General features: G+C 52.4%; 1 non-coding gene and 1 pseudogene across 1 annotated transcript; both read right to left on the bottom strand.

Moving 5' to 3' along the window:
• Nucleotides 1–7622: 7622 nt before the first annotated feature.
• TRNAS-AGA (transfer RNA serine (anticodon AGA)) lies at nucleotides 7623–7704 on the bottom strand. Its single transcript has one exon. It is a non-coding gene; the product is annotated as a tRNA-Ser (tRNA).
• A 4192-nt stretch (nucleotides 7705–11896) lies between these two features.
• LOC142016246 (small nucleolar RNA U3) lies at nucleotides 11897–12096 on the bottom strand (annotated as a pseudogene).
• Between the last annotated feature and the right edge of the window lie 815 nt (nucleotides 12097–12911).

Below are 12911 nucleotides of genomic sequence, written 5' to 3' on the forward strand. Positions count from 1 at the left end.
ACCCTGTCAGAATGGTCCTTCTTTTGCTCCTATATGTATGACCTTCAATTGGGCTGTACAGAAACACATATTTCATTGCACTTTGTTCATCAAGGTGTCCAGATTGGTTTGGGTTAGTGACCTGTCTGTACCCTTCATTGTTTACTGCTCCCGCAGTCTTTGCCTGCGTCTACACTACAAAAATAACCATGAAGTTAAGTATGGACACACACCAGACAGCGAAGCTGGGCACTTCTCCATCCCCAGGAATAGAGTAAAGACTTCGACGTTAGCTCCCAAAGGGCAAATGTGTGTAGACTCTCTGCTGCCTACTTCGAAGTCGCGCCTAACTTGGAAGTTAACTCTGAAGTTAGTTTCTAGTGCAGATTCACCCTTTGTGTCCTCTCTCAACTTGGTCCATAATAACTTGATGTTGCCTTCCAGGTCACTCCTAAAAATGTTACATAGCGGTGAGTCAAGAGTCCCTGTAACGCCTCATGAGAAACACCCTCAGCTTGAGTAGGACTCCCTGTTTACACTTACATTTTGAAACCAATTGGTGAGACAGTTCTTTTAATCCATGTCGTGTGTGTTATGTTTATATTGGATCATTCTCGGTTCTTAATCAAAATGTTGTGTGGTACCAAGGCAAGTGCTTTACACCAGAATAAGTCAATTGTATCAACTCTATGATGTTATTCGACCAGCTTTGTAATCTGGTGAAAATCTCAGGTTAGCTTCACAGGAGCTGTTCTCCATAAACCCATGTGATTAGCATTATCTTCCTTTCATTTTTTTATCAAGTCCCATACCAGAAGCTCCATTATTTTTCCTGAAATCAGGTTCTGGCAAACAGGCCTATAACTACCCAGTTCAGTCTGTTTTCCCTGTTTAAACATTGGCACATTCACTTTCTTCCAGTTCCTCACAATCAACATTTGTAGTTCAGCGCACTCCTTGGCTAGCTCTTTTAAAACTCTTGGATCCTTTCAGATTTGCTGCATTTAAAATGTCTAAACTTAGTAGCAACAAGGTGGGCAAAGTAAGAGCTTTTATTGAATGAATGTATGCTCCTGTCATGAGTGCAGGGGACTGGACTAGATGTCCTCTCGAGGTTCCCTTCAGTTCTGTGATTCTGTGTTGGTGAAAGAGACAAGCTTACGCACAAAACTTCATGTTTTTCTCCATTTCAGTCTAGCAATAGACCAATACTGATTCTTTTTTAGCCTAAAGTGCTTAAATAACTCCCTCTTATTGTCCTTAAATTTGCTGCCCATAGAGTTTTCTTTATCATTCTGCCATCTGATTTCTATTTATTGCTATCAGTTCTTCTCCAGGCGGTTGCTCGTGTCCATTCAGTGGAGATGTGTGTGCGCTTGCTGCATGTGCAGGTGCAGCTGGTGCACCGAAGGTAGCTGGCCCGTGCAGGAGGTGCCCCTCCACAGAAATGTCAAAGCGTTACAGGTGGTTCACAGAGCGTGCGAGATCTTCCGCCCTCACCTTGCAGGTAAAGTGGTTTGGGTCTTCATGGACAATACAGCCATGATGTTTTATGTCAAGCACCAAGGGGGAGCTCAGTCCAGAGGGCTCCGTCAGGAGGCCGTCCGTCTCTGAGCCTGCTGCTCCCAGCACGGCGGTCACTGGGAAGCCGGCCATCTCCGGGTGCGAGGAGTTCCTTGGCTGACCAGCTGGCAGACAGTTCTCCTCTCCTGGGCTCTGAGATGGCCCTATTGTTCTGGACTGTCTGAGGTCACCGCCTCCCCACCGCCTTTAACCAAACAGCTAAGGTCCTTCAACAGGCCCTTGTGATGTCACTGCCACACCCACCCCTGCCCTGCAGGGCTCATGTCCTGCCCCTGGCAGCCCCTTGTGTAAACACCCCCTAAGGATCTGGAGCAAAAAAGGCACATAAGAAACCCAACAACTCCTCCCATCCTCAGTGCCCTCTGGGCTGCAACTCCGGCTCCCCTTACGTCTGTGCTGGGGAGCTGGAAGGTGTTGCTATGGGCAGCCCATGTTGGTCAGCCCCACCAAAGCTCATCACTTCATCAATTATTTCACTCGTCTTTAAAGTGCCATAGGGCTGTTTTTTGGTTTAGGATACAGACTAACACAGCGACTTCCAGTCACCAAAGAGAACTCCTGAGAGAGGGGCACCCTGGCTTAGCTGATTCCTCTCCATGGTACAGAGACTCTAGAAGAATTCAACAGAGACTTTAACAATCTGTACCCCACCATCAACTTATGCCTTGATTACAACATGCAAGAGATACATTTCCTGCACACTACAGTACTAATCAAGGATGGCCTGATCGGTACCACACTGTACCGAAAACCTGCTGATCGCTCTACTTACCTACACGCTTCTAGTTTCCATCCTGCACACGTGACTAGATCCATTGTTTGCAGTCAGGGACAATCGCATTTGCTCTGATCCAACTGACAGAGACCGAAAACTACAAGAACTTTACCAAATGTTCATAAACCTGAATTATCCACCAGGAGAAGTAAAAAAACAAGTTGACAGGGCCAGACAAATACCCAGAGACCAGCTACTCCAAGATCGGCCCAAAAAAGCCAAGAACAGAACACCACTGGTCATCACCTACAGCCCCCATCTCAGACCACTGCAACGCATTATTAAAGACCTACAACCTATCCTGAATCAGGATGCTACACTCCAGAAGGCCCTGGGTGACAGGCCTGTTCTCTCCTACAGACAACCTCCCAACCTCATGAGGATCCTCACTAACAGCCACAGTCTATACCCCAGGAACACCAGTCCTGGAACCTTTCCCTGCAACAAAGCCCGCTGCCAGCTTTCTCCACATATCTTCTCTGGAAATACCATCACTGGACGTAACCAGGTTACTCACAGAATCACAGGCACTTTCTCATGCTCCTCTACTAACATCATCTATGCCATCATGTGCCAACAATGCCCAGGTGCTTTGTATATTGGACACACTTCTAACTCCCTTAGACAAAGGGTCAGTGGGCACAAAACAGACATCAAAGCACTCCAGACCCACAAACCAGTTAGTCAACATTTGAATGGAATGGGGCATTCTGTCAATGACCTCAAGGTATGTGTGTTACTGAAGAGACATTATCGCTCCGTTTTGGAAAGAGAAACATCTGAGCTGGCTTTTATATTCAAATTCGGCACATTAACACATGGTTTAAATCGTGATGGGAACTTTCTGAGTCACTATAGGGGCTCGTCTGCATACTTGGCTCAATCTAATTCTTGACCTTCCCCCTCACCCCTCTACTCTCTGATTTGGTCACCTTCATTATCTTTTTCCGATTGGTCCTCCTTGCTTACTGTTTTTGGTTCTCTGTGCCTTAAATATTGAGTCTGTTCTGGTCTGAAGAAGTGGGTCTGTCCCACGAAAGCTCACCTAATAAACCATTTTGCTAGTCTTTAAAGTGCTACTTGACTGCTTTTGGTTTTGATAGTGTATAGCGTAGCATGGCTTCCTCTTTGTTACTATTTGAGTGTACAAAAATCTTCAAAACAAATTATACAAACTGAAGAAAAACCAAAGAATACCTCCTTTTCTCACCCACCCCCCATCCCCATGAGGGAGCTGGCAGGGAAAGAGCAAGTTCTTCTCACATCACAGGGCCCCCACAGACAACCTGCAAAGCCTCCCCTTTGTGCAGCCCATTGCCCAGAGGTGCTTCCAGCCGAATTTCAGCACCAGAACCAGAGGCTCCAGGAGCAAAGGCAGCTCGTGGATGAGGGACTCTGGACACACCACGCAATGCAAAGGAGCATCACTGACTCTGCCCCAGAGAGCAGAGGAGCCGGGGTCTCCCAGCTGTGGCGGCTGCCCCAGAACAGGGGTGATGACAGTTTTTATGCTGTGCCCCCTTTTTGGCCCTGCACTGAGCTGCTCCCCACAACCTGTGGGAGAACCATAGGAAGGGATGCTGGGGGGGCGCGGGTGCGGGTGGGGGCTCAGGTGCTGGGCCAGCAGTGGCTCCTCTCTGGGGGAGGGGGAAGCGCTATGAAGCCAGGCCGCCTGCAGTGCCCCTGGGGGACCCTGTGCACCCCACTGGGGCACCTGCCAGCCAGGAACCAGCCGCCTCAGCCCAGCAGCAGGGAAGTTGTCACAGGTGCACCTGCCTCCTCCCCCTGCTTGGCCCATCACAAACAGCTCCCATCCCCCAGCTTCCGCTCTGTCCCCTGCGCTCTGGTGCAGAGGCTGAGATTTGGCGACACAGCAGTAGCTGCAGGGGCAGGGGGCAGGGGATGGTGCTGAGCCCTGGGCTGGTCGGGTCACAGTTATGCCAATGCACATCAGCCCAGCAAACCTGTCCCTCGGCTGAGATCTGGGTACAGAGGGGAAGAGACAGTTGCTGCTCATATTGAATAGGAACAGAGAGAAAGCCGGGCTAGTCTGTGCACTATCAAAGCCATGAAGCAGTCCAGGAGCACGTCAAAGACTGACACAATAATTGATTAGGTGCTGAGCTTTCATGGGACACAAATCTCAACACCTCATAAATTATTTTATTCATCTTTAAAGTGCGACTGAACTGCTTTTTTCACAGAATCATAGAATGATAGAACACTAGGATTGGAAGGGACCTCGAGAGGCCATCGAGTCCAGCCCCCTGCCCTCATGGCTGGGCCAAGTACTGTCTAGACCATCCCTGACGGACATCAGTAACCTGATCTTAAATATCTCCAGAGATGGAGATTCTACAACCTCCCCAGGCAATTTATTCCAGTGTCTGACCACCCTGACACTTCGGAACTTTTTCCTAATGTCCAACCTAAACCTCCCTTGCTGCAGTTTAAGCCCATTGCTTCTGGCTCTATCCTCAGAGGCCAAGAAGAACAAGTTTTCTCCCTCCTCTTTATGACACCCTTTTGCATAACTTAAAACTGGTCTCATGTCCCTCTCAATCTTCTCTTTTCTAAACTAAACAAGCCAAATTCTTTCAGCCGTCCTTCATAGTTCATATTCTCTAGATCCTTGATAATACTTGTTGCTCTTTTCTGGTCCCTCTCCAATTTCTCCACATCTTTATTGAAATGTGGCTCCCAGAACCGGACACAATACACGAGCTGAGGCCAAAGCAACACAGAGTAAAGCGGAAGAATGACTTCTGCCTTGTTCACAACACACCTGTTAATGCATCCAAGAATCATGTTTGCTTTTTTTGCAAAAGCATCACACTGTTGACTCATATTTAGCTTGTGGTCCACTATAACCTCTACATCCCTTTCTGCTGTAGTCATTCCGAGACAGTTTCTCCCTATTCTGTAGGTGTGAAACTGATTGTTCCTTCTCAAACGGAGCACTTTGCATTTGTCTTCATTAAACTTCATCCTGTTACCTCACACCATTTCTCCAATTTGTCCAGCTCATTTTGAATTTTGACCCTATCCTCCAAAGCAGTTGCAACCCCCACTCCCCAGCTTGGTATCATCTGCAAACATAATAAGCGTACTTTCAATGACAATATCTAAATCCTTGATGAATATATTGAACAGAACAGGTTTTAGTTTTGGCCCTCATATGAGAAATTTGAGTATTATTTTTAGATGTAAGGAATGTGCCAGCAGGAGCTCGGTATTGCTGAAGGGTTTGGGGAATGTGTCCTTTAGAGAGCGTCTGCATGAAAATGCAAAGGTGTGCTTATGTAATGCCTTGGAAACAAAGCCTGATGGGAACAGGCAAAGCATTGAGCCTTTGTCTATTGTAAACACCATGTTGTTGTAAAGTCACAATCAAGGCTATCACCCAGTGTAAGAACTGAGGAGTCTCATCAATGCTTGAAGTTGTTGTGAGGGTACAGGGCAGTCATCACTGCTGTGTAAGGTATGGATTGCGCAGGGCTCCCTCCATGGCAGCATTGTGAGGTAAGAACCGTGGAGGGAAAGGGGATCTTGGGAAAGGCAGTAGGGCAGGTTCTTGAAGCAGTCGGCAAACACACTTGAGGGACCTCAGTTCTGTCCACTCTGTCAGTGTTGCTCCTGCAGTTGTTTCTTCTCTTGGGTTTGGGCTGTCATTTCTGTCAGTCACTCTGCTCCCAGGGAGATCTTCTGTGGGGCAGCTGCCTCAGCCCCTGGCATGCTGCTACTCAGGGAGGCAGCTCCTGCTATGGGGAGTCTTCTCCATGGGGCAGCTGCCTGTAGGCCAGGACCCCTGCGGTGAGGTGGCTACTGGGAGGCTTCACAACCCTTATTTTCAGCACATTCTGCACCTAGAGGGTACAACCCATCCTCCACTCCCCTTTGTCTCTGCTGCGTCACCTCCATCTCTGGTACCTCACTGTGAGTCACCAACACGCCATCGACGAGGAGCCCTGAGACAGGACAGCAGCTCCCCCGTCCTAGAGATTGGTGTCTGGTATTTGCCATAGTTCAAATCTCAGGGGGACCTGGTGGTGCTCCACTGTAAATCTCATCTTCTCCAAGGGCTGGGCTATTTTGTCCCCAGGGGTACCTGAGTGAGGTCTTTTTCCTCCTGCTGCATGAATGAGGCCCACTGGAGCCAGGTGTTGGGTTGGGCTGGCTCGTCAACCTGGGTGCAAAAGGTTGGGGCCCCAGAACTCAGCAGCGTGTGTAGAGATAGATGTGGGCTGAGGATGTGTTTCTCATGGCTTCTCCTGATGCCCTCACAAGTGGTCCTGGAGCTGCCAAGCTATTCCCATTGCACACATGGCACTTAAATGAAGGAGCATCAAGACCAGGCTAAAAATTCAAGGGACAGAAGGGGAGAGGAGGAGTCCCAGGCTGGAGCCCAGCTCACCTGTCCTCCTCTGGGCACCTGGAGGTGGGGCAGCTGGTACTGACACCTCGATGGGAAGACTCAAAAGCCGCAGAGGGCAGTGCAAGAGGAGGGGAGGACCATGACTGCATGTGGCCTGACAATCTTCATAACGTCTCTGAGCCAGGCTGCTCCCCACCACCAACCCCTCACTAAGGACACCCCAAAGCAGCGTGTGGTCTGCAGCCATCGTCACAGTGTGGGAGAAAATCAGCCACTCCCTCAGTGGGGCCTCGTATCTGTGGGGCTCATTTCAGCTGTGGGGCAGGAGATGTGTCCTGAAGAGGCTTTTCCCCAGCTGGAGACAAGCACAAAACAAGCCAGAGCTTGCACAGGGTTTGGCACAGTCACATGGAGACCTGCCCCAGGCCCGGTGTCTGGTTCTGCAGATCTGTCTATTGCTGTTGGGGCAGAGAGGAGATTGTGACATTCATTCCCCCTTGGGCAAGTGTCTGTCCCTTTCCCAGCTGTGTACTGCACAGCTCAGGAGCTGGGAGAGACCAGAGCCCCTGAGCCAGGCTTGGGAACAGGCCCTTCCCTTAGAGGCAGCTGCCCACGTCCCACTCTGCAGCTGAGCCAGGGCTGCCCCCTGGCTGTGTTTCAGGTCCTGTTCAGCCCAGGCAGAAGCACTGCAGGGGACACAGGTGAGTGTAGCACTCTTGGGCTGGCAAAGGAGACAGGATGGGCCCAGCAGCAGCCAGAGCAGTGACCACCCCCCAGGTCAGCATTTCCCCCAGGCACAGACTCCCCTGACCTCTTACACACACTGGTCACAGACAGCCCCTGAGCAGTGTCTCAGGGCCTGTGCTGCTGTAGTGTCCTGGTTCCAAGATGTGGCTAAAACACAGCCCTCGCTGTGAGCAGGATTTGAACGTGCGCAGGGAAACCCTATTGGATTTCTAGTCCAACGCCTTAACCGCTCGGCCATCACAGCTGTGAGACTATCTCCACCCCCAGGCCAGAGGCCCTGGTGAATGCTCGGTGGGCCGAGGCTGGTCAGGAACACTGCCAGACAGCTGGGGGGGTTTTCTGCCCTCCCCTTTCCTCAGCCCCGGCCCCGGCAGTGTCCCTGGAAGCTGTGTGCTTGGGCGGCTGCTCAGGAGAGATGCAGGTGCTGCCTGGCTAATTAGCAGAGCCCCACAGGCAGCAGCCGGTGTTTCTCTTGGAGGTGCACATCTGCCCAGGCCTTGGTGCACAGAGCAAAATGTTTTCTATGTCCCCAGGGAACATTCGAGGGAACTGTGGCCCTGGGGCAGCAGATGGTGGGGGAGGGGGATCATTCTGCCTGGTGAAAGTTCCATGGGGCAATCCATGGCCATTGACCACAGCCCTATATCCCCCAGACCCCCCTTCAACCCATCTGAGGTGTGTCAGGAGCTCAGCCAGGGGACGCAGACGAGGGCCCCTCCTGGAGTGAGACGGAGTTTAAGGACTTCTGACACTCTGGGGAATGAGGAGCTGCTTCTCCACATGACTGGCTGGTGCCAGGATGCTGCAGCCTTCAGCCACCTGTTCTCTGGCCTGAGCTCCGAGGGTCACCCCACCTGAACAGCTGAACTACTGGGGAGAAAAGTGAAGGAACTGTGGCAGGCCAACTGCCAGGCCCAGGATGAGGCCAGCCACTCGAGGGGCAGTGGACGCTATCTGCCCCACTTCCAGGAGCTCAACGGCCTCCTAGGAGGCAGCACTGACCCCCCACGTCCTACACACGACCAGGTCAGATGGAGCTTGCCAGGGGGCTGCAGGAGGTGTCAGGACCAGTAGCAGGCAGCAGCTCCCACCCAACAGGCACAGGAACAGAAGCCCAGAGCCATGACAGGGGTTCCAGCAATGGGGCCCTCATCATCTCTGTGTCCTCAGAGGTCTCCATCTGGGCCCCCACCACCTGGGCCTCCGTTGAGTTCCTCTAGGGACAGCAAGGTCGGTTTCGTGCATGTTGGACGCCTGGCACAAGCGGAGGGGAGGCCAGCAGTGGCCCACTCACACAGCCACCAGCTCCAGTCTGGATGCACCCCACATGGCTGTGCTCCCTGAGCCTCAATGGGGGCCTCATGCAACACTCAGCACCTGGCCCTGTGGACAGCACCACAGGCTGCATGCCCAGGGAGGGAGGCTGACCTCCACTGCGTATGTCCCACCCTCGCAGGGACCCCCCAGCCACACAGATCCCTCAGGGACCTCAGGCCAGATGGGGGGACAAGGTGGAGGGGGGCACACAGCCCCCAGGGCCAGGTCATGGTACTGATGGCCTTTCCCTGGGTCCCCTTCTGTCTCCAGAGCTGCACCATCCAGGGGCCAGACAAGGCCTGTACACAAGCCAGAAAGGCCCACACCAGAGGGCGAGGGGGCTGGAACTGCACCCCTAAGAGCGCCCACATGGGGCCAGTGCTGGGGCATGTGCTGGTGCCACTGTGGGGAGGAGGAAGCTGCTGCTGTCACTGCTCACACCACCCCCCTGCAGGACGTGACTGCTGTCACGCAGGAGAGGCTGGTGATGGAGCAGGAGGCCTGGGGTTGGGTGGCAGGCAGCCTGGACACCCTCACACAGGCTGTGCCCACATGCCTGGCTCAGACTCCCACCCCATCACCAGTCCCTCCCACAGCCCCTGCAGCTCCTCCCTCCACACGTCCCTCACAGTGTCCCACAGTTCCCCCCACCCCTCCACCCACAGTCACTGACATTGCTGCCCTGCTCCCACCCAGCCTTCCCCCATCCCCTCCCTCCCTTCCTGTAGCCCCCAGTGAGCCCAAGCCTGAGCCCACTGGACCCCTTCCTTGTCCCCACCTCCTGATGGTCCCAACCCCATCCCAGACCTTGTGAGAATATGGACTGTGGCCTCCCACCCGCTCCCCAGAGCCCTTTCTGAGTTCTGTTACCCCAACCCCACTCCAAGACCTTCTCTAAGTTCCATTGCCCCCACTGCCCACCCCAGGACCCCATTGTCTATAGTTCCCCATCCCTCTTGTCAATCGTTTACACTTCTGTTTATGCAGTTTGGAATCCATCGCCAGAGTTTCATGAAATACTTTCTTTAGCAACACTCCCTGTCCCTGGTGTCTATTGGGAGGCCAGGAGGGTATGGGAGTGTGGGAGGGGGTTGATAGTGAGAGGTGGGTGCAAGGGAAGGGAGTTGTGGTGGTGGCTGTATGTTGGGGGGTCACATGGGGCCCCGGACAAAGGCCTCCCAAAGGAACTTACTGACCTGCACCCTGACCCTCTGTGCCTGACAGCATGGGAAAGCAGCCAGCTGCTTGGAGACGTGGCCAGACCCAAAACCCACCCCTGCATGAACGGCTCTTGCTTTACCTCCACGGTGTTGTGGAGGGAGCAGCATGTACCCACCACATCTGGTACATTGCGTGGGATGACCTCCAGTATCCTGAGGGGGCCCTGAACGTGCCCTTCAGCCACCTAATATTGCAAGCCCAGTTTAGGAACTAAATAAAAACATCCTGGCTGGGCTCAGTATGTCCCATGTAGGGCCACATCAGCCACTCATGCAAGGGGTAAATGGCATTGGGCATTATATAGGGGCGCTAGTGGTGTCCCCATTTGGTAGCTCCCAGGTTGGGATGGATGTCTTCTCCTGCATGCTGCAGCAGAGCCATGAGTTGGAAGATACCTGCATTGTGGGCTCACCCAGACAAACCCACACAGAATGCCATAAATTGCCCCTTGGTGTCCACGCGGCTCTGGAGCACCCCAAAATGGTACCCCTTGCAATTGATGACGATGCCTGTGCTGCACTCTGGGGCCCGGATAGCAATGTGGGTCCCATCCAGAGCTCTGAAGCACTTGGGGAAGTCCAGCTTCTCAGCCCCCATTAGGGTGACTTGCAGATCCCAGACATGGACAACCCAGTAAAGTAGGTTGTTTTTGATTGCCCAGAAGACCTGAATGGTGTGTGGGGAGAACATGTCCATGTGTGAGTGGTGGGGTGCTCCATGCATCCCCTTCCTCTCCCCCCACCGGGCCCCAGCCACCCCACCCTGTCCCTCTCCCCTGTCTCTGAGGGTGCCGCTTGCCTGGTAGCCCTCCTCCCCGTGGTGGGGAGGTGCCCCAAGCATGCCCTACCTCCAGCAGAACAGCTGCAATTGTGGGCCTGCCCACCCCCAATTGGTGGCCAAATGACTGGAGGCTGTCCGGGGCAGTGAGCCTCCACGTAGCAATGGCTACCCCCTTGTGCAAGGGGAGTGTGGGCTGCACCTGTGTGTCATGGTGCTGGGGGGCCGGGGAGGGCCAATGACTTAGCTCCAGCAATAGCCACTTTGTCATACTGAAGTTGTGGGGCCAGCGGGTGTCGTTCCAGTCCCCCAGAACCAGCCTGTCCCATCACTCGCTGCTGGAGGGCTCGTCCCACAGGGCCGGACAACCCAGGGGAGGGAGAACAAGCGTCGCCCCAGGGCAGTGGCCTGTGCCAGGGCAGCCATTAGGCTAGACCCCTGGAGCTGCTGGAGGGCGGCAGCTCGGAGCAGTGCCTACAGGCTGACCATGGCCTGGATGGGTCAGGCATCAGAGAGTCTCTGGGGGCCATTGTGTGCCACCAAGTGGCTTCTCCATGTGGTTGAGTTCTTGGTGCTCTGTGTACAAGCCAGCCCTTGGCATGTGCAGAATGAGTGTGTTTTGGAGGAGCCCTTTAAAGGAGCACCAGGCTGCAGCCCCCAGAAGGGCTTATCTGCCTTGCTAGCGCAGCCACGGCATTTTCTGGCCCTTTTCTCCCAAAAGAGCAGCCTGTGACATGCGGCTGCTTCCTTGCAAACCAAGGGCCTGGTCTTTTCAAAGAGCGGCTCACAATCTCCTTTCGCTTGGGGCGTGCGGACGCTCGCTTTCGAAAGCTGATCTGTCAGAAGGTGGCTTTGGAAAGTTTGCCTTTTGACATCACACTGTGGTGTAGACTCAGCCAGCCACGGAGAAAAGGGTAGAAGAGCAGAACCAGGTCCCCACGTGAAGATTGCAGCACATTGTAACAAAGGAAATGTGTGTGCACATCAAAAAAAGATAAAATTCTTTTAACAACCAGGAAACAGAAACCTTTAAACACCATTTTTATTCCCTCTGTTTCTGAACATTTCATGTAAAAGCAGCTAAAGCAATTCACACTCTAAAAACTCCACAATAAGAACCAGCCACTCAGACTAGGTTCTCTTCTTCTTGCTTCCAAGAGGAAACAAAAACAATCATTGAGAGCAAACAGCAGCACTGCCTGCTTACTTCATGCTCCGAAGAGAACTCTTCAAATCATCACCCGGGTTAACAAGACCAAGAACACCCACATGCACTTCTCTCACTACAAACTACAGAAATGATTCCTAAAAGTACAATCATAACCGCATGCTCCTCAGCTGCACACCCAGCAGAACAGGCACAAGCTTCCTGCCCATGGGGAACGTTTTCAAACAGCTGCTTCCACCCTCCTTGAACTAAGGGACAAAAGTCTAAAACCAACCACCCCTTTCGCTGAAGCCCAATTCACCCGCTTTGGGACGCAGTGTATCAGAAGTGGTTGCACGTGGCTGTTTGCAGACACACCCCTCCTGATTAGCATACAGCACCCTTTGGAGTCAATCAAACCCTCTCCCTTTTACTTCCCCAATCTGCCACTTTTCTTACAGGCTCTCATGTGACAGGTATCAGGCACAGAGGACTCTGACAGGTTAGTTCCTTCTTGCCAGCTGTGCAGGTGATGTAAAAGGAAAGTAGAGAGGCACTGAAATCAACAGCCACCAATTGAAATGAAAACAAAAAAGCAGTCAAGTAGCACTTTAAAGACTAACAAAAGAATTTATGAGGTGAGCTTTGGTGGGACAGACCCACTTCTTCAGACCGCAGCCAGACTAGAACAGACTCAATATTTTAGACACAGAGAACCAAAAACAGTAATCAAGGTTGACAAATCAGAAAAAAATTATCAAGGTGAGCAAATCAGAGAGCAGAGGGGCAGGGCGGGGTGAGGGTCAAGAATTAGATTAAACCAAGTATGCAAAAGAGCCCCTATAATGTCCCAGCAAATTCACATCCTCGTTGAAACCAAGTGTTACTGTGTGGAATCTGAATATGAAAGAGAGTTCAGCAGTTTCTCTTTCCAAAGCAGACTGAAAATTCTTCGTCAATAAGACGCAATCTCTTCACTCATTAACAGA

The sequence above is a fragment of the Carettochelys insculpta genome, chromosome 7 (assembly GCF_033958435.1).
Source record: "Carettochelys insculpta isolate YL-2023 chromosome 7, ASM3395843v1, whole genome shotgun sequence".
In the NCBI taxonomy this organism is placed as follows: domain Eukaryota; kingdom Metazoa; phylum Chordata; order Testudines; family Carettochelyidae; genus Carettochelys; species Carettochelys insculpta.